The 25,437-nt window shown below is 43.2% G+C and overlaps 1 protein-coding gene across 2 annotated transcripts in view; it reads left to right on the top strand.

Moving 5' to 3' along the window:
* LOXHD1 (lipoxygenase homology PLAT domains 1) overlaps positions 1-25,437 on the top strand; it is a 303,909-nt gene that overhangs the window by 43,606 nt on the left and 234,866 nt on the right. The window lies entirely within an intron of this gene.

The following is a 25,437-nucleotide window of genomic DNA, read 5'->3' as shown; positions in this document are numbered from 1 at the left end:
CTGTCTATAGCTCCCTCAGTGTGGTAGGAGGAGGGATGGGCACAGGTTGTGTTGCCCCGCAGTGCCGGGGATCAGGGCAGGGAGGACGGCGAGGAGACCCATGTGTGACTGTAGCTGGGAGGTCCCATTCGGGTTAGGAAAGGGGGGGGGGGCTGTCCCGGTCGGACGGTCTCTGCTGTCCCAGGCAGCAAACGGGGCACGGGCAGCAGACGGGGCACGGGCAGCACACGGGGAACGGCAGCACAGATGTCAACAGCCGTGGCAGCGGGCGGGGAACGGTGCCGCTGCCAACCGCTTCTGTGCATGCGTGGCTTTCCTCTGCGTCCCCATGACTACTGCGCATGCGCGGCATGGCAGCGGATGTGCGGGGGGAAAGGCGGCCCCGCCGCAGCCGCCGCATATGTCATCGGCCATGTGGGGGGAGCAGCGGCCGTTAGGAGCGGCGCCGGCGGCTATCGCCGTTGCCGTCGCATCTGATTTTTTGAGCGGGTGTGATGTCAGTGTTGGGGTCGGGCTGAGCCAGAACACAGCCCGGCCTCAACTGCCAGCACTGACGTCACATCCGTTTCATTTCTGTCTCCACAATCCATTTTTGCCCCAGTTCGAATGAGGTGCCACTAAGGAAGTTTCACTTCAAAAAGAGATGGGTGCCTAATTTAGCATAGTCTGTGTAAATATATCATGTCGAGTAAGAAAAACAGAATCGGTAGCGCTAACTCTATAGAATAATTAAATACTGACCAATGATAAATGTTGTAAACCTAATACTCTGTGAATACAGTGGTATAGGTGGCAGCCTGTGATATCACTCTGACCCCCTGGTCAGAAAAACATGAAAGAACCCAAAGACTGATATCTGTGGCGCCTAACTTATATTATAATATCAAAGGATATATACAACCAGGAACGATGAGTTGTCCAGGTCCCAGGAGTGCTCTGACCGGTGTGTATTCGTGCTTAAAGTGAAATACAAACAAAGTGCATAGCATAGTACTGTTTGATAAACATGATATACATAAACAAACAAACAAACAGCTGAGAATTCGACAGGTGAATCAATATTAATAAAACATTTAATAAAAAGACATGTAAAAAGGCTCATGGATATTGCACAATATAAACACATAATATAATTATAAAATGAGACAAGTCCCTCTGAATGATCTGCCAACTGGGATAAGTGAGAGGTCAATGACTGAATGCCAGATATAATTGGACGACCAGGTGGTTGATTCAAATTTTTGGGTATTATATAAAAAATAGGTATTTTTGGATGTAGATTGTATAAAAACTCAAATTCTTGTTTGGTAAGGATCTGCTGATCTAAACCTGTACTTAAAAAGTTAAACAATTGTTGTTGATAATTTGCAGTGGGATTGGAGGGGACAATCTACATCCCAAAATACCTATTTTTTATATAATACCCAAAATTCACAAAAATTTGAATCAACCACCTGGACGTCCAATTATATCTGGCATTCATTCATTGACCTCTCACTTGTCCCAATTCATAGATCATCATCTGCAACCGTACGTCACGAAACTTCCATCCTACCTAAGGGACACCACCCACATACTGCAGACCCTCGATGACATTCAATGGCTACCTCATTTTTATTTAATAACAGCAGACATAACATCACTGTACACGATTATCGATCATACTCAGGGCTGTGATGCCATTCTTCATACTTTAGACAATGACACTTCAATTTCCACTGAATTTAAGTCTTTTTTAATTTCAGGTATCCAATTTATTCTTTCACATAATTTCTTTAATTTTAACAAGTCATATTATTTACAGGTATGTGGCACCACCATGGGAACCATGTTTGCACCAAGTTATGCAAATTTGTTTATGGGCAGCTGGGAACAAAACTCTATCTGGTCCAGCTGTCCCTTTGGTGCAAGCCTGGTGCTCTGGCGGCGCTACATCGATGACATTTTCTTCATTTGGTCTGGTTCATTCCAACAATTAGAACTATTTCAAAATTATATGAATGATAATATTTACAATCTCAAATGTACTTTTACATCTAGCAATACATCCATAGAATTTTTAGACTTAGTTATTTACATCATGGATAATTTGATACATACCAAAACATTTTTTTAAACAGTACAGGCAAATAATTATTTACATGCGAACAGTCACCACAATCCATCATGGATTAACAACAGACCAAAAGGACAGTTTATCAGATTAAAGCGAAATAGCTCCACCAAAGACATATTTAATATTCAAGCACAGGATCTTAAACACAAATTTATCAATAGAAAATATTAATCTCAAAAACTAGATCAGACTATATCTGAGGTCGCATCAATGGACAGAAGCACTCTTTTGAAATATAAAAAGAAGAAATCAGAAATTACATCAGAATTACCATTTATCACTCAGTTTAAGCAAATGGCTCCGACTTTACGTAAGACCATTTGTAAATATTGGCCTATTTTGGGAAAGGATAAGGAATTGGAGGACATACTGCCAATTCATCCCAAAATTATATTTACGAAAGCTCCAAATATAGGTCAAAAATTGGCTCCAAGCTGTCCACTGAAGCGACCTTTTCGTTACACCAACATTACATACAAAGAATATTATCTTTGCAACAACTGCACTGCTTGCAGATATAGTGTAAAAAGCCTTTCGTTTATATCTAATAACACATCAAAATCATATATTATTAAACAGTATATCACTCGTAACAGTTAAAATGTCATTTATCTCCTTGAATGTCCTTGTGGTCTGTAGTATGTGGGTATGACCACTAGATCTGTCAAACGTCGTTTGTATGAACATGTATATAATATTAAAAAAGCTTTGACCACACACAGTGTGTCAAACCATTTTCTTCAAGTGCACGGGCAGGATCCCACAGGACTTACCTGTATGGCCATAGAGGCCCTCACGCCTCATTGGCGAGGGGGCAATGTTGTGAGCCTTTTTGGGGAGGAGAGAATCATTCTGGATTTATGAACTCAGCACTCTAGCCCCAGAAGGTCTCAACATTGAATTTGATCTGAAACCTTTTCTGATTGGTACATAAGTTATTTAACTATGCATTTCCAGTTTCTGTAACTGACAATACTTTGTAATGCAAGTCCATTTATCTATTGTATAGGATTGATACATTCCGCATATTAATATATTGTTAATTACACTATATCCACATTATTTTTCACTAATTGTTCATAGACAGCGCGTATTATAACTAGACACAAAGCATATTACATTATGGCATATAGCATGCCTAATATACACAATATATTGCACAATATGTTGATAGGATGGTCACTGGTGTTATTCATCATAGTGCTACATCCATAACAGGAAGGTGTTTATAACACATTCACATTGTTACTTAGGTAGAATACACACTTTTTTAATACACTTATTATATTTAATCACCACCACTCTCTTTAGTTCACACACATTTATAGGTCACTATTGTAGGGTTTTTAGCCCATATGTCACATATAAGTAGTACACCTTTAATTAAAGGACAATGATATTAAATCAAGATCGAAGCAATCTAGCATTTACTCATAGAGGTCTTGTATATAGAGGCAGTCCTCATTTTACAACGCTTCATTTTACAACGAATGGCTTATCCAACGCTATGCAATGCCTACCTATGTTCATTTTTACAACGCCAAAACGGCTTATCCAACGCTCTTACAACGCTTTGCAAAGTTGTTTATGTGTATATAATATATATATATATATAATAATATTATACTATATAATATATTATATTATTATATTTTATGTTATATTATATATATAATACAGTATATACACTATATAATTTATGTGTGTGCTGCATATCTTATTGCCTGCATAAAATATTTGGTGTATTTTAGTGTTAAAAATGCCTTCAGTTACGGAACCTTCCATTTAAACAGTGTTCCTATGGGAAAACGTGTTTCGCTTTAAGACGTTTCGCTATCCAACGCCATTTTGAGTAACACATTGTGTCGGATAACCGAGGACTGCCTGTATGTGTTTTATAAATGTTTTGTATATTTTCATGTTAGTAATTGTATGTTTATATGTTTTAAATTTGTCATGTTTTGTACAGCTGAGCCATTACATTTTTGGATTTCCGTTCATTGCGCATGTGCGGGACTATTACCAGGTGCTAGACAGTATGGAGGAACCAGGCGCTTACCTTTAGTGTCAGATTTTTTTGGAAGAGCGGTGAAACCAATAAATGTGGTTTCTCTCTATTAGTGTAGAGACGGTCTTGCGATCCCTTCTGCTTCTACCCCTATTAAGGGATGATCCAAAGCCCTTATGGAAACGTAGAGACAAACAGAGTAGGGGGAGCGAGGGATAAATAGATGCACATATAAACAAATGTGGACGATAGGTTTTACATATAGTGAACCCAGTACAGTGGGGGTGGGATAATGAAAAATAGGGATAAAGTATATAGTAGATACTTACACGGCCGTGTGTAAGCACAATCCAAAGATGGTATCTTTGTGATAAATGCTGACCCTTCCGCAATTGGGTGCAGGGGGGTCGTAGTTTAGAATATAAATAAATACTCACACGGCCCAGTGTGAGTAGAGGTGTGGGGCAGATGTCTTTGTGGTTGCATTAGTCCGTGCAGGATAGTTGCGGGCCGGTCACATCAGATTGTGCCCAACAAAGGCTAAGGCCGGTCTGCCCTCCTCTAGTGCTTGTAATCAAGCAGGTTAACTCCCCCAGCGGTATATAGGGATAAGTGAGGCACAGGTTCAGTGATAAATATTAAACGGGTGTTTATTATCAAAGACAAGTACAAATATCACACTCACATAACATAAAAATTTCCCCTGGCTTCTCCGTGAGGTCCAACTTCAGCAGTAAACTGCTCCGGCCCCGCGTCCGAGGTGCAGAGAGCTGGGGCTGGTCTGCCCGGCTGCAGATGCTGCTGGAAAGGATGTCTACGGAAGCCTCCGTGGGACAAAACAGGAACAGGATTTTGAGCAACGCGTTTCACCGATTGGACGGCTTCCTCAGGTTCTGAATGAGCCTGAGGAAGCCGTCCAATCGGTGAAACGCGTTGCTCAAAATCCTGTTCCTGTTTTGTCCCACGGAGGCTTCCGTAGACATCCTTTCCAGCAGCATCTGCAGCCGGGCAGACCAGCCCCAGCTCTCTGCACCTCGGACGCGGGGCCGGAGCAGTTTACTGCTGAAGTTGGACCTCACGGAGAAGCCAGGGGAAATTTTTATGTTATGTGAGTGTGTTACCTGTCTTTGATAATAAACACCCGTTTAATATTTATCACTGAACCTGTGCCTCACTTATCCCTATATACCGCTGGGGGAGTTAACCTGCTTGATTACAAGCACTAGAGGAGGGCAGACCGGCCTTAGCCTTTGTTGGGCACAATCTGATGTGACCGGCCCGCAACTATCCTGCACGGACTAATGCAACCACAAAGACATCTGCCCCACACCTCTACTCACACTGGGCCGTGTGAGTATTTATTTATATTCTAAACTACGACCCCCCTGCACCCAATTGTGGAAGGGTCAGCATTTATCACAAAGATACCATCTTTGGATTGTGCTTACACACGGCCGTGTAAGTATCTACTATATACTTTATCCCTATTTCTCATTATCCCACCCCCACTGTACTGGGTTCACTATATGTAAAACCTATCGTCCACATTTGTTTATATGTGCATCTATTTATCCCTCGCTCCCCCTACTCTGTTTGTCTCTATTACCAGGTGCATCATATTATTATAATTATATTTGTCATATAAAGGATGTTTTGGGACTACATCACTACACCCCTGAGGAAGGAAGCTGCGCTTCTGAAACGCGTAGGGTGGTCCCACTGAACCTACTGCCGATTTGGTATACTATCTCTCCGTTCGGCTATAACATCACAAATCTGCTGCTGCTATTTGCAAGCTAATTTGGCGTACCACAGCGAATCTGCCATCTCTGCCTCTCAGCTGACTGCACATTCGGCTTGGCGTGAGGAGGGGGGGCGCTCCGCCTGAAACCACCAGCCGATGCGGGGAACGCTGTTGAGGCAAAGGAACAACACCCCAAGCTGCTCCAGCCAAAGAAGAGAGGGGACCATCTTTGAATTGTCCACCGCCTGCCTTATTCATCTGTCTGGTGAGTGGGCATTCCAGCCACATCGGCAGATCATTCAGTGGGACTTGTCTCATTTTATAATTATATTATGTATGTTTATATAGCCTGGCCTTCGGCAGCTATTGCTAATTCTGGGCGTTTCCTCTGTCAGTCCTGTTAGAACAGGCAGTGGAAAGGTTAATTCCTTCAGTTGGCCTGTTTGCATTTCAGCTCTGAGTATTGAAGCAATATTCAGGGGCAGGCCTAAGCAACCTTTGAGCATGTTAATCCAAAGGGTGGATATGGGTTGGAACACCCCCTGATGTGTGTGAGCCAGTCAGTATCCAGCTTTGAGTTGTAATGATTCAAAGCTAGAGACACTCCCTGAGGATATTCAAATTGAGACATGTTTCCTAAAATAAGTGGTCAGTTAGTGTGAGGAGTCAGTAGGAGAAGAGATATTGAGTAGAGCTGATAGAGAAGCGGTCTCTCCCTCTTACCCCACCTGGGTGAGAGGGAGGGAAATTATGTTGCTATAAGCAGAGGGCAGAGAAGCAAGAGCAGGCCTATGCTGTGTTGCTGACTACTGTATGCTGTGTATGCTGCTCTGCCAATAAAGAACCACAGAAAGAAGCTGCTGTGTGTATCACTGTTCCTGGCGTTTGAAGGAGAAGTGTCAGTGGGGGTCTCTCCTCTGGAGACCCCAGAGGATCCCTCCCTACTGGCTGGAGGCACTGCACCATCCAGAAAGAACAAGAGCAAGGTAACCTGTCCCACACCACCTCCTGTCCCTGTCCTGGTTCTCCCCACAACATCGCGGAGCCCTCAGCCCTCCTGTTTGCCAGCAGGTCACAGCACCAAGACCGTGTACAGTAACCAGAAGGAGTGTACCCCACCCAATTTCATGTAGGGAGGGGGGGGGGGGGGGATAACAGGGTTACATTTATATTGTGCAATATCCATGAGCCTTTTTACATGTCTTTTTATTAATTATTTATTATGTTGTATTAATATTGATTCACCTGTCAAATTCTCAGCTGTTTGTTTGTTTATGTATATCATGTTTATCAAACAGTATTATGCTATGCACTTTGTTTGTATTTCACTTTAAGCACGAATACACACCTGTCAGAGCACTCCTAGGACCTGAACAACTCATCGTTCCTGGTTGTATATATCCTTTGATATTATAATATAAGTTAGGTGCCACAGATATCAGTTTTTGGGTTCTTTCATGTTGAGTAAGAAGTTACCGGGCACAGCAAGGATACAACAAACAACTTATTTATTGTGGAGAATGCAGCGTATGTGAAGCTGATGTTTCGGTCCACGTGAACATTCATCGGGGCTGGGAAAGCTTTGAAATGTAAATGAGTACATTGAGGTCCTGCTTCACAGAGTCTCCAATTCTGTAGCAAATGTAGTAACCTAAGGCCGAGTTTATAGTACTTGTTACCGCGACTGCGACTTTGAGCAGCGCCGTAGCAAGTACATGTTGTCTGTCCATAGTGCCCATAGTGGGTTAGACGGCGTGATGGCAGCCGTTGCGATCGCTGGAAGCCAGAAGATTTGGATATTTCCAGCAATCAAGGGGTGACGACACGGGCACGTGGGCGGTTCAGCCAATGAGGGCAAACCGCTCACGGCCACGCGTCAGCCATGCCCCCCGTTGCGATCTCTGGTCTCCTGCACCAGAGTGCAGGAATGACTGTAGGACGGCAACGGGTGACGTCACGCGGTCGCCCTTACTATAAACTCAGCCTAACTGATTGAGGGGATTTACAGATGTAGCCAGACTAACTTTCCTTTTTTTGAAGCAAGCCCGGACATGGCTAGGCATTCCGGTGCAGCATTATGATTGAAACCTGTGGCAACTCTTGAGGCATGACTCCATATTTTGAGGTATCTGTGAGAACAGTAAGTCTGGTTACATCTGGTTACAGTGAGTCTGGTTACATTTTGCAGGCTGAGGTCCCTGCCCCGTGGAGCTTACAATCTATTTTTTTTGCGCCTGAGGTACAGGGAGATAAAGTGACTTGCCCAAGGTCACAAGGAGCCGACACCGGGAATTGAACCAGGCTCCCCTGCTTCAAACTCCCAGTGCCAGTCAGTGTCTTTACTCACTGAGCCACTCCTTCTCTATGTTTCAAATCCGTGGTACTGCAAACATCACATTAAATTTATGAAAAATTAAAGATATAGGGGTGCAGTGTGTGTGTGTGTATGTATGTGTGTGTGTGTGTGTGTGTATGTATGTGTAGCCATGCATGTAAAATGGTCTGCAGTTGTCTCCCCTGCTGGCAGTAAACCTGGTAAGTTACAGGGATGCCAGCAGTAATCATGGAGGTTTGCCCTCACACCCTGGTGAGGTGCCCTATGTATGGGTGGGAGTGGCTACATGCTCTGAGTCCACAGTTAGTGACATCAGAGCTGTGACAGCTCCTGAAGTATATAAGGCACAGCACTGCCCAAAGTTAGGTTGTTGCTGAGTTGTTGGAGTGCGTTGGGAATGAAGGATCCATTAGTGCAGTAACTAGTGGTCCATTTCTACATCTAAGCGGATAAGAGCCACACTGTGTCCAGGGACCTGGCACAGGGGTGATCTCCCTACGGGGAGAGGGGATCCCACTCCATTGGGAGGGCGTACCTGTCAAAGGGACAGCAGAGAAATATGTGCGGCTGAGACTGCTGGCTGTGCAGAGAGCAGCAGCCAGCAAGGAACCCGAGCCCAACTTCCAGCACCGGCCGGCAGGTCCCCCTTGTGCTCCTGCCCCCCCCCCCCCCCTCTTGCATTGTTGGGTTTAGCTGCACGGTGGTTATGCCTCTGATTTCAATTAATGATCGCTTATTTGAATTATTAGCATTATTTACCACAGAGCCAACATATTTATTATGTATGCCAATTTATGAATAATTAAGTGAAATTAATTAAATTTAAAAAAAACATTGTGGCAATCCCATAAAAAAAAAAAAATTACAGTCAAATGATAATTTAGCTATGTTAGATATTTAGCAAATCTAGTCACTCTAAAGCAGCGGTGCGCAAACTTGGGGGGTGCGACCCCCAGGGGGTGGCGCGAGACTGCCGGCGGGGGGGGCGCGGGGTTTACAGAGGCCCCGCGCGCTTCCCGAAGGCAACTTAAATTAAGTGCCGGGGGCCCTGCAGGGCATCTCTAAACCTTTACTTACCATGGCTCCGGCGGCTTCCTTCCCGCGTCACCATGGCAACGCGGCGTCAAATGACGCTGCGAGGTCATGTGCCGTCACATTGTCATGACGCCGGAGCGGAGGTAAGTGGGGGTGAGGGGGCGCGGGAGTGAGGGGACTGCCGGCAGGGGGGCGCAGGGAAAAAAGTTTGCGCCCTCCTGCTCTAAAGTTATTGAATAAGTCCCTGAGTGACGGAAGGTGAAAGATGAGAGATACACTGCCACGAAAAGCATGAGAACGTGTGCTTGTTACCCCGATATGTAGGAAATGTTCCATTGCAAAATAGGGCAATATTTCCATTGCTACCGTATTTCTGTAACATTCAATGCTAAAGAGTTTTATTTTCTGATCTATATATTATATTTATTATTTATAGTATAAATGTTGTACACATGCAGTAACGTGTGTACCGATGTAGCCAGGATAATGGCTCCCGCTGGCTGGATATTGTGTGATATTCTGTGTTATCACTGCAATTGAATCTTATGGAAACTGATATTCTGAGTTATAATGCGCTTTGTTGTGTTTTCAGTGGGTATTTTGGCCCAAGACCACTGTGGCAAGTGAGTAGGATCAGGCAGCTAAACTCATCTCCTTTAAATGCACACAGAGTCCTTCTATTTTCTGTCACTTTTATTGGAGGGGGTGTACAGAAGGTATAAAATAACTGGCAGACAACATTTTTGGGGAGAAGGTAAAAAAATAATTATTTTCTGGGGGTACAGTGAAAGGTTCATCTACCCACTATTGCTGCTGGTTGTAAAAGAAAGTATGCTTTCCTGTCCAAGCAGGAACAAGACATGGGTTATACCAAGTAGCAGGGGAGGATAGGCAAACCATCTCAGATTTGAGCGGGGGGGGGGTCACCAAGGCAACAGGCTGGGAAGCCACAGGGAAAAGCTACAATGTTGCAATTTTACACTGAGGAGTGCTGGCAGTCTCAGAACAGAGAGAACATGCAATCTGGTTCCAGGGCAGTGGGAGCAATGAAGTCTGCTACATCTGTATACTGTACATGTATATCGTCATCAGGGAACAGTGCCTTAAAACAGCAAAATGTGAAACATCTGACATCTGATATGTTTTTTTTGTTTTTTTTTTAAATAAATCAGTTTTGTAGTATTAGATAATACTGTCTGCATTTTTTAAACATCTAATTCCATTTTTAACGATTTTTTTTTAACCACAATCTTGTGGTTGCTACAGCAGCCATTTCAAAAGTCACATCCACTTCCCCTTTTCTTTAACAGGCTCTGACACACACCTTTTTGAGCAGTGCCCTTTGGCAACAAAGTATCACAGACAGATCTGTTTCTGTGCTCCAAACTACATACTGTCTATTACTATGAAAGCTGTAACAATAATGTGTTACACTTAGTACGACAGTATAACGTTACTTATCAGCTGCAGCATTTCACAGCACAAAGTTAGAAGGCGGCCATTTCATTAGGCACGCAATCAGGATTTTTTTGTTTTTTTTACAGATTTATAACAGGAGCACCACACGATTTGCCATCTTAGGTAAGAATGTAGAATTATACATTGTGCTTTACATATAAAAATAAAATGGGGGGGAATGTAGTATTTGTTCCTTTAAATCAGCACACAAAAGCATGAATTACTGCGCTGTCACACAGTCCTGCTCTGTGAGGTTTAGCCAACAGCCCTGGAAATAAAAGAAATTAGAATTCAGGTTAGGAACCTTAGCCGTCTTTTTGTGCTCACAAATTACATCTTTGTGAAGATCTCTGTAACAAAAGGTAATGTAAACCCCCGGCAAAGGAAACCTTACAGTTTTGTACTTGGAAGTGGAGATAAAGAAATGGTCCGAATATCTGTAACATAATGTCATTACTTATTCTCCTCGGCTTCTCCTGATATCCTCCCCGTCGCACTCTCTCGGGGATCCCTACGTTCCTTATTTGAGCTTCATATTTTTTTCAACAACTCATTAAGCCTAAGAGGGCTCTCAGTTGGCGGGCACGGCAGTTAAATGCCATAAGTGATAGGTCCCAAAGCTGAGGCTTTCTCCTTTTTGGCTCTTTGGAGGTCCCCTACTTTAAAAAAAAAAAAGCCATGTTTATCTGGCTGGAAGAGGGCATTTAACCTGATAGCCTACGCCAAAATAAATCGAAGCTGACGCCATCACTGATATATGAACTGAGGAAGAGGACCCTTTGGCATCACCTGCAATGTGGTGGAGGAAAAAACTTCAGCGGCAAGCAACTGGTAGGCGTAAAGTTATTTCCCATGTTGGGGTGGGGTTTGTGTTTAGAGGAGTGTAAGGCACAGGTTGAAACACCCTAGATCAGGGGGGGGGGGGGGCAACTCCAGTCGTTAATGGCCACCAACAGGTCAGGTTTTCAGGATATCCCTGCTTCCGCACAAGTGGCTTAATCAGTGGCTCAGTCTGACCTTTGGTGGCCCTTGAGGACGGGAGTTGCCCGCCCCTGCTCTAGAACCTGGTAACATGGTTCCCTTGGACTGTTCTAACCTCCAGAGTCCTTGGAATGTTTATTGCACAGATATAAAGATTACAGGTGCAGTTCTGCACACGAGTGCCTGAAATCTGTCCATCGGAATATCCCACTTGTTAAAGGGGCTGCCCCCTTTTCCCTTACACATGGCATTTCGTGTGCCTTTTTCATCCTGCTCACATACCTTCATGTGAAATTACAGAGTTGTATTCTGCATTTTTGAAACATTGGTATCAATTACTTTTTAGCCCTTCAGCTACCAGAGGGGCCACATTGCTTTGCTGACAGATGTAGATTCTCTAAACTCTGATAGCCTGATGGCAGCCTACAGTACGTCGATGTCCATTAATCGTATAGCAAATAACCATGTTTTACCCCTGTAAAAAGCATTAGGGACATTATTCTTAATTATATGCAAATTAACCTAAATTGTATTCCTCACATATTCACTAATCCCCGTTAACATTAACGCAGGGAAATAACATACCTAACTCTGGTGGGTCGTCAAAGCCGGACGCTGAAATAGGGGTTGGGAGGGGAAAGAAAAGGAGTAATTTAAACTTTCTCACTTTCCCTGTCCTCTCCTTCAAAAGCCTTAACGTATGTCGGGGTCTGGCTGGGAGCAACGACGAGACTTAAATAACGCCACTTTATTTAAAGACAATGCAGTGTTATCCTGAAATGATGTAAATCCTATGCGAATGAGCTCAAGTATAGCCATTGTTTTTGCGTATAAAAACCCTTGGTGAGTAGGACGTTAACTCTGGGAAAATAACGTCGGCTCCTGTTTTCGGTAAAGTGGTGTTGGTTTTCCTGCTTCGTGGAGCTTAGGGAATTGAGACCATTGATTGTCGATGCGTTTCAGGCTCCTGTGGCAAAGTAGGAATGACATTGAAAAATGTGAGTTTTTTCTAATCCCTCGGCGCTGATCACTGCTGGGGAAATGAGGAAGAGTAGGAGGGGGGGAATTGAGGAAGAGGAGGAGGGGGGAATTGAAGGAGTGGAGGAGGGGGATGGAATTGAGGGAGAGGAGGGGGAGAGGAGTGATATTGGAGTGAGAGGAGGGGGACTTGAGTGAGTGAGTGAGAAGGGGTTTGTATTGAGTGCGAGTGGAGAAGGGGGTGGAATTAAGTGGGAGAGGAAGGGGGAGGGGAGGAATGGAGTAAGATGGGGAGGGGGCAATAAGACAGTGGGCTGGCCAAAACATTGTGCCCATTTATTAGCACGTCTGAAAAAAAGCTCCCACCTCTCCCCTCTCCCACCCCTGGCTGAGATAAACCAATGTAACTTTGTTGTGCCCCCCCCCCTGGCTGAGATAAATGGGTGTGCTTAGCTGTGCCCCCCCCCCCTCCCGGCTGAGATAAATGGGTGTGCTTAGCTGTGGGCCCCCACTGGCTGAGATAAATGGGTGTGCTTTGCTGTGCCCCCCCGGCGAAGATAAATGGGTGTGCTTAGCTGTGGGCCCCCACTGGGTGAGATAAATGGGTGTGCTTTGCTGTGGGCCCCCACTGGGTGAGATAAATGGGTGTGCTTTGCTGTGGGCCCCCACTGGGTGAGATAAATGGGTGTGCTTTGCTGTGGGCCCCCACTGGGTGAGATAAATGGGTGTGCTTAGCTGTGGGCCCCCACTGGGTGAGATAAATGGGTGTGCTTTGCTGTGCCCCCCCGGCGGAGATAAATGGGTGTGCTTAGCTGTGGGCCCCCACTGGGTGAGATAAATGGGTGTGCTTAGCTGTGGGCCCCCACTGGCTGAGATAAATGGGTGTGCTTTGCTATGGGCCTCCCTGGCTGAGATAAATGAGTGTGCTTAGTTGTGCCCCCCCCGGCTGAGATAAATGGGTGTGCTTTGCTCTGGGCCCCCCTGGCTGAGATAAATGGGTGTGCTTTGCTCTGGGCCCCCCTGGCTGAGATAAATGGGTGTGCTTTACTCTGGGCCCCCCTGGCTGAGATAAATGGGTGTGCTTAGCTGTGCACAGGCTGAGATAAATGGGTGTGCTTTGCTCTGGGCCTCCCTGGCTGAGATAAATGGGTGTGCTTTCAGTAGCTGTGTACAGATGCAGTCACCAGTATCCGACGACTTGCCTGGGAAAATTCTGTGGCTATGTTACAGTAATGCTGCAACATGTCTGTGAGATTCTGCAGCCAGACTAATGGCCCATCGGATTAACACAAAATGTTGCAGCGTTACTGTGGGATAGCCCCAGATTTTCCCAGGCAAGTCATCGATACTACTGGCTGCATCTGTACATTCCATGATCTTTGAAATCCTGGCTATTGCAATTATGTTACTTATCTTCAGCTATAAAACGCCCATTAAAATGTCACAGAAGTTTTACATATCTTGGTGCGTTCAGTTTATGGAGTCTGGTAAGTGTAAATACAGCTGCTAAGTGTTATCCCCTTTACCAGCAGCCACCTCCAAGCTTAATCTTTGTGCATTAACTGTATAATTAATGTAGCACAATATCACAAGCAGCTATTTCGTGGGTGGGGTGATTGCTAAGTGGTAGTGACGTACAGACCATTCACAGCTCTATAAGACAACTGGTATTAATGAACAAACAAATTTGTTCAAAGAGAATATTGTCCAAAATCAAATGGCTTAGCAGCAGCGTTGAAATGCAGGTATAGTGTTAAGTGCTCTGTGTGGAGGTGAAGGACCCGATTGACAAAGGGTAGAGTTTGTAGACTCAGTGTAGACTGCTGGCAGGTAATAGGCCAGAGAGGAAAAATATAAATTGTAAGTTATCTCTTCGGTCCTGCTCTATGTCGCGGTCTGTTCCCGTTTCTTCTTGGTCCCAGCGTGGTGCACGGAGCGCTGATTCTCTCACGCTGTCCCTCCAAGCTGCCTGCAACCAAATCCGCAGACCTCTGACCCTGCACTGCTGCTGCGGGTCCGTTCAATCAGGATGGGAAGCCAAAGAACACCGGAAAGGATTGGCGGACAGCCGGGTAAGCCAAAAAGCACTCGCAACCCACCGGGTGGGAACGGAATTAAAATATTTATTGAAACTACATAAAAACATCAAGGAGACACAAAACAAAACACGGGGGTTCTCATCCCACGTGTTTCACGCTGTCGTAGCGCTTTCTCAAGGAGTATACATGGAGAGGGTGTGGACGGACGTTCACAGAGGTACGCAATTAGGAGGCTTTATAATGTGAAATTATAATAAGGCTTTATTGTGCCTTTTCCTTTTTATCAGGAAAACATCCAAACAAGGGGGGGAACAAAGCTTCCATTCACTCGGGAGTATTTCTAGTGAAACACTATGCAATAATTCACATCTCCCTTAGTCAAGCAGTTCTCGCAGCCCCAAAACATATAACATGAAATAAGCAGATATAAGCAGTCTCTTAAGAATAAAAGTCTTATCTGTTTCTTGGAGGGAAAATCTCACTTCCTGGTTCAGCTTCAGGTGTAGTAGTTTTCCCTGTGTCTTGAAAATCAGTTCTGCTGTGCAGAGCTCAAGACCGGTCAGCTTCAGAGATGGGTGTTCTTTTAGTCAGTCTCTCCTGTGAAACTCAAAAATACTGCTCTGTCTCCAAAGGTCAGCTCACACATGAGCAAAGGAGAGTTCTCTCTTCCTGTCTCAAAGGCAGGCTTTTTGTAAACAATCTAATCAGGCAGGTGATGTTTAGTAATTAACTACCACACTGCTAGATTAAAGGAACATTACTGAACAGGGATAAGTCCCCTGTTACAGAGGGGCTTGACTAGTTGATATAGCCCCTCCTTTCAGCAAACTCCCCTGTTAGATAAGTCCCCTGTTACATACCTCCCCTGTTTGTGGGAAGCTCAGGCTTACCACGGCCAAAGCCCATCCTTCCACTCTCATTCTAGATATCTCTGTGACTTGAATGAGAGTGGATGGAGGAAGAGAACCCTCTGTCCCGCTGGGATTGGAGCCCTTTCTCCAGTTTATTTTTGTCTCCTCCTGAAGATGCTTGAGATCAGCACTCCTCAGTCACTCGAGGAGGACTTTTTCCACGTAAAGTGTTTTTATCACGTGCGTGGTCTTGAGAATTCTGTTGCGTCGGGCACTCCTCTTTTTATAGACAAAGTGTATGGCAACAGTTGTAGAGCAGTTAGGACTAGCCCTTAGAGTTTTCTGCTCTTCTCCACACCACGGAGTCGCCAGTTCACCTTCTTTGGGACTGAGTTGCACCTCCACCTCCTTTTCCAGAGAACGTCCTATTTTTTCAGCTTCCTCAGCTAAGGATTCTTCTGGCTTTGATTCCGCACTCCTACCTCTGTTTGTTGCCTGTTGGGCAGCTGTAGGTTTGGCTAGTGCTTTCTTAGGTGGCTGTATTAGAGTCTCCTTCATATTCTGGAGCTCCGTAATTTTTGTTGTCAAGGTTGCCGCTGCGTCTGTTTCCTCCTTGGTGTACTGACTCAAGGGAATAGAACAGTCTCTCTGTCTCTCCAGCTCTTGCTCCAGTTTCTGAGCCTTCTCACGCTCCCTCTCATACAGAGTCACCTGGTATCGAAGCTCCGCCTCCAATGATGCTCTGAAGACATGCAGCGTGGCCTTTAGATCCTCATACTGCTCTGTGGGGACGTACTGGGTATTCAGACGTTCCTGCAGCGCTTGTACCTCTTTAGCAGCCTGCAGCTTTTCTTACTGGAGGTGTGTACGCAGACCTTGCAGTTGGTTCTGCAGTCGGTGCTCTGCTTCAAACATTTCCTCTTTCAAAAGTTTATTTATTTCTTTAAGAGCCTGCAGCTCTTCATTCTTTCCCTTTATGTATTCTGTCAACTCAGAATTTTCTTTTTTTAATCTTAAATTTTCTCTTTTTTCAGTCTCTGTACTATTCAGGGCTTCCTTGCAGTCCACCTTCCATTTTTGCACATCTGCTTGGAGGCGGGCTGTCTCCTGGCGTGAGACTTCCATCTCCAGGTTTAAGTTCTGAAGCTCCTTCTGAGAGACTTTGAGATCTAAGTTAAGATGTAGGATAGTTTTCCTTGAAATGTCCAGCTCCTCAGTGAGACTGTGTAGTTCCTTTCTGGAAACTTCCAGGTCTGTGCGGCAGCTGTTGGTCTCATGATGTGAGGCATCCAGTGCTCTGTGGAGTGTCTGAACCTCTTTCTGAGCTACGTCCACCTCTATCTGGACACTGTTGACCTCCTGTTGTGAGGCATTCAGCTCTATGCGAAGAGTGTGAACCTTTTGCTGGAAGACTGTCATCTGTTTCAGTGCCTCCTCATACTGCCGCTTTAGCGTAGCCACCATTTTATCAGATTGGCTCTGCTTTTCATCCATGGCGGAAATAGCAGCATTTGCAGTATCTAGCTCAGTCTTGAGATCGTCCAATTCTGTCCTGGCTGTAGAGTACATTGCGAGCACATATTCCTGTAGCTTCACGTTATTTTTCAGTAGCTCCGCGTAACCATCTTTCTTTTGATTCAATTGTTCACGGAGTAAATCACAGTCACGCCTGGCAATTTTCAGGGCGTCTTCAGGGCTGGTCAAGGGATGGTCACTCACTGGTTCCGGCTCCGCTTCCCTGGGATGACTGGTTGAGGGTTCCTCACTGTTGGCACCGGACAGACACTTCTTTGGGGTACACGACTTCTGCCTTGGGCCCTCTGGATATTCGGTTATACGCGGGACGAATTCTCCATTTTCTCTAGCCTGCAGGGCATCTCGGTCCCCCTTTTTCTCCACAGGATCTGCGGACGTGTCTGTTACTTCCACGGTAAGTGAAGAACCACTTTTTTTTTTCTTCCTTTTTGATTTGGATGACACCGTCCCTTCAGGGATACTGGGGTCTCCATCTTCATTTGAAGTTTTAGCAGCGTCACTGGATCCACCCGGCTTTTCTTGCAACTGTAATAGCTGACGGAAATATTCGGTGATCCACTGCTCCCGCTCTGTCTCCTGCTGATCATATTCGTCATCAAAGGGAGCGGTCTTTTCTGTTCGTGCCGAGTTCAGGCACCCCCACCATTCTTGGGGTGTTTTGTGGGTGTGACTCGGTTCGGGTTCCCCGTAAGAGATGTCTTCCTCTTTATTGGACTGGAAGGGCCACTCTTCAGTGGGGTAGGGTTCATTACAGGAACGCTGCATCTTGTCCTCCATTTTTAGGCTATCAGGTGTAATTTTCTTCCTGACCTCAGGAGGCGCTATTGCAGCTGTTGCCACTGTATTTGCTAGAACCCCCAATTGTGATAGTCCTACAGATGGGCATATATTGCTTGTAGAGGTCGTGGCTCTCACAGGCATCTCTGTAGATTTTTCTTTCTTGGGTAATTTTTTTTTTTTTTCCAATATCAGCAGTACTGTGCATGCATTTTCTTTTATCAGGTATACAAGATTGTGCAGTTGCTAGGTAAAAAAGTCTATTTGCTATACACCATTTATTTGCTAAGTGCAATCCCTCCGCTTCAGCAACAGAATTTGGTTTTCTGCCTGAGTTCAGTAATTTTCAGTCTCATCTTTGGGTATTATGGCATTCACACTTCACACTTTGGGTGTCTGTTTTGCTCCCAAGATAATAGGCATACTTTTTTACTTGCAGAAAAAAAAACATTCTTTGCAGTGGACTATTTCTTTCATTCCCAGCAGGGTGACTCAACACTCATCAATTGGCTTTGAAAAAACTTTTTCTTTATAGGGCAATTTTACACTCAGCATTTGTTTGCTAAAAATTCCCTTGCTTCAGCACAGTCTTTTATCAATTTTCACACTTTTCTGCATATACTCCATTCACAGCTGGTAGCTCTATGCGGTGTGGCAACCTTTATTTGCAAAATCAGTACCACTCGTGGGTCACCATCTGTATTCACTGCTTCAGCAAAACTTTTGAAAACAACAAACACCTATCCCTTTCCAAGGGCTGACTCAATTCTTGAACCCTGACTATGGCTGAAAGGCAAAGACCCCTATTTCAATGACCATATTACGCTTTGTGATAGGCAAATAAAGTTTTAGCTGCTTCAGCAGTCTCTCTCCTCTTGGGATTGGGGTAAAGAGTCCATCTGTGTTTTTGTAAGTTTCAGTGGTGTGTCCCTTTAATTCTGATCTCTGCTGCATGTGGTTTTTTTTTTTCTCTAAGTTTCTCAGACTTGTTTGTAGGCAAAAAAGCATAACAAAAAATTTCACATAAAACTCTCAGGTCCTTTTTAACTACAAAGACACCTCTTGTCCCACCTCGGACACCATATGTGGACGGACGTTCACAGAGGTACGCAATTAGGAGGCTTTATAATGTGAAATTATAATAAGGCTTTATTTTGCCTTTTCCTTTTTATCAGGAAAACATCCAAACAAGGGGGGGAACAAAGCTTCCATTCACTCGGGAGTATTTCTAGTGAAACACTATGCAATAATTCACATCTCCCTTAGTCAAGCAGTTCTCGCAGCCCAAAACATATAGCATGAAATAAGCAGATATAAGCAGTCTCTTAAGAATAAAAGTCTTATCTGTTTCTTGGAGGGAAAATCTCACTTCCTGGTTCAGCTTCAGGTGTAGTAGTTTTCCCTGTGTCTTGAAAATCAGTTCTGCTGTGCAGAGCTCAAGACCGGTCAGCTTCAGAGATGGGTGTTCTTTTAGTCAGTCTCTCCTGTGAAACTCAAAAATACTGCTCTGTCTCCAAAGGTCAGCTCACACATGAGCAAAGGAGAGTTCTCTCTTCCTGTCTCAAAGGCAGGCTTTTTGTAAATAATCTAATCAGGCAGGTGATGTTTAGTAATTAACTACCACACTGCTAGATTAAAGGAACATTACTGAACAGGGATAAGTCCCCTGTTACAGAGGGGCTTGACTAGTTGATATAGCCCTTCCTTTCAGCAAACTCAGCTGATTGAAATCAAGTTCAATCTAATGTTGATGTTACATGCAATAATGAAGGTTTATGCTTCTATAATTAACTCTATGTGATCAGCAAAGTACCATTATACACTGTATATATTAAGCTGTTTAAATAGTCATAACAAAATATACTATATATTTATCAAATCCAGAGATGGAACATCTAACTTGGATATAATAAGGCATTGATTTATATATATAGTGAGTAACAAACCATAAATACATATGGCAAAGTGCACAGTATATTACTTGATTGGTAGTCTGCATGACCCTATAGAGAAAAATGCATATCATCAAATAAAATGGATATCACAATGCGTAACTATCTCTTGAAAAATAACCCAATATCACATTTAATAAACATGACAAATCACCAACTTTATGGTATAAGCAGTATATATGTATATACAGAGTGGTTCATGTATATATCTAACATGTCTGCATATTATAATCAAAATGCAATTTACCATAAGTGTTCATGTGTTCTCATGTGTTCCATGATTCTGATCTTAAATTTCCTGGTAGTAAGACCGATATATCTTTTATTACATCCACAGACAATCATATAGATTATAAACTCAGTGTTACAGTTAATAAAAGATGTAATGTTGTAAGACCTAGTACCCTCCAAATTATCAAAAACCTTTGTTCTTTTGACATGTTTGCAGATTTTGCAGCATCCACATGGGAAGCATCCAATAAGTTTTGGAATTTTTTTTCGTTTGTGTATATGCTTATCATTTCTCACCATACTGGGAGAGATTATATTTCCCAGGGTTTGTGATTTTTTAAAGACAAATCTTGGATTGATGGAAGTTATGTCTTTAAAGAGAGGATCTATGGAAAGCATGCTCCAATGTTTGAGAATGATATGTTTAATGGCGTATGCTTGGTATGCTTGGTTGCTAAATTGGGTTATGAAAAATGGAGGATCTCGGTCTGGTCTATCTTGTAAAAGTGAAATAAAAAGAGAGCTGGTCAAATAAACATTACATCTTTTATTAACTGTAACACTGAGTTGATAAATATATAGTATATTTTGTTATGACTATTTAAACAGCTTAATATATACAGTGTATAATGGTACTTTGCTGATCACATAGAGTTAATTATAGAAGCATAAACCTTCATTATTGCATGTAACATCAACATTAGATTGAACTTGATTTCAATCAGCTGAGTTTGCCGAAAGGAAGGGCTATATCAACTAGTCAAGCCCCTCTCCATGTATACTCCTTGAGAAAGCGCTGACAGCATGAAATGCGTGGGATGAGAACCCCCCTGTTTTGTTTTGTGTCCCCTAGATGTTTTTTATGTAGTTTCAATAAATATTTTTCATTCCGTTCCCACCCGGTGAGTTGCGAGTGCTTTTTGGCTTACCTGGCTGTCTGCCAATCCTTTCTGGTGTTCTTCGGATTGCTAAGTGGGACAGTACAAACATGCTGGAAAGTGACATTAACCCCTTTAAAGCTGGGCCAATGAGCCGCAAGACCAGTTAGCTCCAATGGGATTGACAACAATGTTTTTGTTAAAAAATGGATGACAAGGAGTCGCACCATTAAACACTTTGTATAATTCAGCATTTATTCACCCAAGCACTTAAGTGATTATCATACTGAATGACGATTCTTTATGTATGAACTCCTTAACCCGGAGCTGACTTCTTCACTGCTGGAGAGGCCATGACATGCACCTCAGGCTGTGAATGGGTTAAGGATCAGCAAATTAAAATAATCCCCAATGAGCATGCTATACAGAAGCGACACTCCATTAACGCACAAAGTGATGTCACAGATACGGGCCAGTGTTGGCAGTCTTGGCTGTATTCTGGAGCTAGAGGAAGGGGGATATGGGATTTGCACAGGAGATGTAAAGGGTTTGTCAGGAATGGTAGTAAATCATAAACTTGGCCAACAGAAACCCAGGCAGCTGCACGGGAATGGGAGTGGACTCTTTAGGAAGGTTGCCTCTGTTTGTTTGTCTTTGAGGGTGTGATTAGTTACATAGTTACATAGTAATTGAGGTTGATAAAAGACATAGGTCCATCAAGTTCAACCTATGCTAAATTTATACAACAGATACTTTATTCTATATCTATACTTACTTATTGATCCAGAGGAAGGCAAACAAAAAATCTGTGTCATATCATCCAATGATATCTCATAAGTGGAAAATAAATTCCTTCCTGACTCCAAGAATTTGCAATCGGATTAATCCCTGGATCAACATCCTTCCCATGTATACAGTACTTATTTGGTATATCCCTGTATACCTTTCGTTTCTAAAAAGATGTCCAACCTTTTTTTTTAACAAATGTATTGTATCTGTCATTAGGGAATATCTCACAATTACACAATATCCTTAATAAATGTTGCCCCTACTCCCCTCCTGTTACTTACAAGAGCTTTTCTACTGCAGGGTAAGGGGTAGAATTAAGGGCCTTATTGTATATCCACAAAGGGGCCGGTCGGACCATGCAAGCCGAAAATCCCTATAAACTTGAATGGGGATGTTCAGCAGAAAACTGCCTGAAAAGTCACTCCGGGGAATATAAAATGACCCCGTAAATTTGAGGTGGGTTTAGGATTTTGTGTTGGAGTTGGATTAAAGGTGTAATTTTAGGGCAGGTAAAGGGTTTTTGTTTTGAGGTAGGGTTAGGATTGGAGGTCGGTTTAGGCGTAATGTTTTTGTTTTAGGATTTTAGTTAGGATCTGATATAAGATTGATTTACAATCTTTGTTATGAAGTAGGATAAAGGTTTCGGTTTGGGGTAGCACGGCTATAGATTTTTTTTTTATATAGGGGTGGGGATATAGTTTGTGTAAGGGCAGGGCTAACATCTCCTGTTCTAAATGTAGATTTTGTTCTCAGTATTATGCTTTGGATTACAGGTAGGATTTGAGTCTATGAAAGCATTTTAATTGTAAATCTGAGTTGCTGTATGTATGGTGTTCTGTGGTTGCATTTTAAAACATTTAATGCCAAATATATACTATATACTGTATTTATATATAATATATATATAATATATATATAGCAAATTGAAATATTACTGTATGCTCATTTGCATGTCTTAGACAGGTCTGCAACCCCGCATTTAACCATTATCACCCAGCACACAGCACTTCCACTGCAGCAAGGGATTCTGGGAAATTACATGCAAATGAGCACATAGTGCCACCTTTTGCTTCAAAACCATTCAACATGGTTCCCCTATAGGCTTAAGCTTGCTGCATGGTCATAGCTGTGGAGGGTTTTTGTCACTTTTCTTACCCACCATAACTTAACTAAGTATGGTAAAACGATCCCTGCTTCATTTTGGCATAGCCAGTATAACCAACCCCACACTGAAGAGACCCTTTAAGGTCGAAACAGTCTGTTTGTGGGTGGGTTTACTAGCTATGCATCTTAACCCTGGCTGTGCTCAAAGCTGTGACCATACAGCAAGCTTAAGCCTATAGGTGAACCATGTTGAATGGTTTTGAAGCAAAAAGTGGCACTGTGTGCTCATTTGCATGTCAATTCCCAGAATCCCTTGCTGCAGTGGAAGCACTGTGTGCTGGGTGATAATGGCGAAAAGCGGGGTTGCAGACCTGTCTAAGACATGCAAATGAGCATACAGTAATATTTCCATTTGCTATATGCTTTGCTGTGGAGGGTTTTTGTCACTTTTTTTACCCACCATAATGTAACTAAGTATATATATATATATATATATATATATATATATATATATATATATATATATATATATATATATAATTATTATTTTTTTTGTACAAAGGCTATTGCTTAAATCTGCATAATAATAATAATAATAATAATAATAATAATAATAATAATGATAATATATTTTTCTTATTTAATGCCAATAGTGTATGCAGTGCTGTACAAAGGCCCTTATTCTGTAAGATGTGATAGTGCAGATGATGTGCTATCGCATGAAGAGCCCCATTGACTTTTATGGGGCTTTTCATGTGATTAGATGTCATCTGCACTTATCTCACCTTACAGAATAAGGGCCATACAATTTTACAAGCAGGATGATTTTACAATCTAATTTGGGGGCTTGGGGCACAGAGATAAAGTGACTTGCCCATGGTCACAAAAAGTAGTTAGTGGGATTTGAACCAAGCTCCCCGCTGCAAAGGTAGTGTCATTATTTCCAAAGCCAGTTACTTTATGCACTGAGCCGCTCCTCCAGTCACTTAAGCATTTAAATATGTCCTGGATATCACCTACCTAATACTGCTAATCAAAAGGTGGGCCATGTTTACACATTCGTTCTTCAAATCCCTATATTTCAATGAAACCTTGTGTAATGTGTTATCGTTAGACTTGACGGGCCAATAGCATTGTTGCATTTTACATGTTGTATTCTTTGACTTAGCGCTTAACGTGGCACAGGAGTGATCTTGGTACAATCTTTTATCTTCTAAGGCAAACCACTCGGTGTTAGCAGTAACCTAGGAAATGTAGATATCCCCTCCCTGGCCATCAAACACCCTTCTGCAGGAGGTGTAATTGTCCGTCTTTAACCTGTATAGCTGTACGAGGCTATCGGATTGGTTTCATGTTAATGGCTCCTGTTAAATGTTTCAGGGTTCAGCTACAGATTACATTAAGCAGTGATACTGGACATGAGCAGTCCTCCGGATTTTGTCCTCTGTACAGACCATTAACAACTGCAGCGTGGAGATAGATATAGGGAAAGGCATCATTTTAATCTAAAGACCAAAAAAGACAAAATCATGCCTCCAAATTCCTAATTTATGTTTTGTGTAACAATTTTTTTAAATCATTTTTTATTGCATATTTCAGGTAGTAAAGTTTTCACTTGCATTTGTGAAATGCATGGGTATTAAGAAAATTTTAGTTTTGGTGCTCATGTGAGCGCAGGGCCGGTCACGTGAGCGGTTCGCCTAATGAGGGCGAACCAGCTCCGTGATGTCACTGGTCCGCCCCCCGACACGCCCCCCGACGGCGCTCTAACCAAGGCCAGGGAAAAGCACCCGCTTTCCCTCAGCCTCAGCGCGCCTCCGCACGGGCTGAGTCACCATGGACTCAGCCTAAGATTTTTCAACCATACAGTATATAGTCTAAATGATTGTACTTTATTTACTTGTATCATTATGCCATGCTGAATTCAAGAATCCTTCTTCTATTTTTACAATATATTGTATATACTCTTACAGTGTTATTCTAAGTCTCTTATGCTGGTCAAAAAGTATTTACATGTAGCCATGTACCCTCCGGTCTCCCCGTGCTCCCGGTTTCCCCCCCCTCTCCTTACCATCAGAGATGTGCGGCAGGGTGACGGAGTTGCTGGCGGTTCCCTCCGCAGGGTGCCGCCATGTTGGGCAACTCTGCGGCGGCCATTTCAGGGGGCGCACGAGTGCAAGCTGCCATTAGAGGAAGAGCATGAGGCTCCCTATGTTAAAGACTGCAGATAGAACTACAACCATGATGCTCAGGGGCAGTGACACCACCTGACACCAGGGAGCCAGTAGGACTGCAGGATTCTGCTGGAATAGCAGGAAAGACTATTGCATGCTGGAACAGGAAGCAGTCAGTGAAGACCAGGAGCCTGAAGCTGCAGGTTAGATCCAAAGAGCAGTTCTCCAAGGATTAGGCCAGAAGTTAAACCCCAGGGCCCAGTTAATTCCCTGAGTCACTGTAGAGAAGTAACTGTATTGTGTTTGGACTTGCCATAAGACAGGGACTCCTTCACTGTACTCCTAGTGAGAAAGATGTTGCAGCTTTTATAACAATATATACTGTAAGCAGGCGAAACATAGAGTAAGAGAAACTTGCAGCTACTTCTTTGGTTTTATTAAAATATATGAA

Source organism: Ascaphus truei, chromosome 1 (assembly GCF_040206685.1).
Source record: "Ascaphus truei isolate aAscTru1 chromosome 1, aAscTru1.hap1, whole genome shotgun sequence".
NCBI lineage: Eukaryota > Metazoa > Chordata > Amphibia > Anura > Ascaphidae > Ascaphus > Ascaphus truei.
This window is presented reverse-complemented; position numbering and strand designations above follow the sequence as displayed.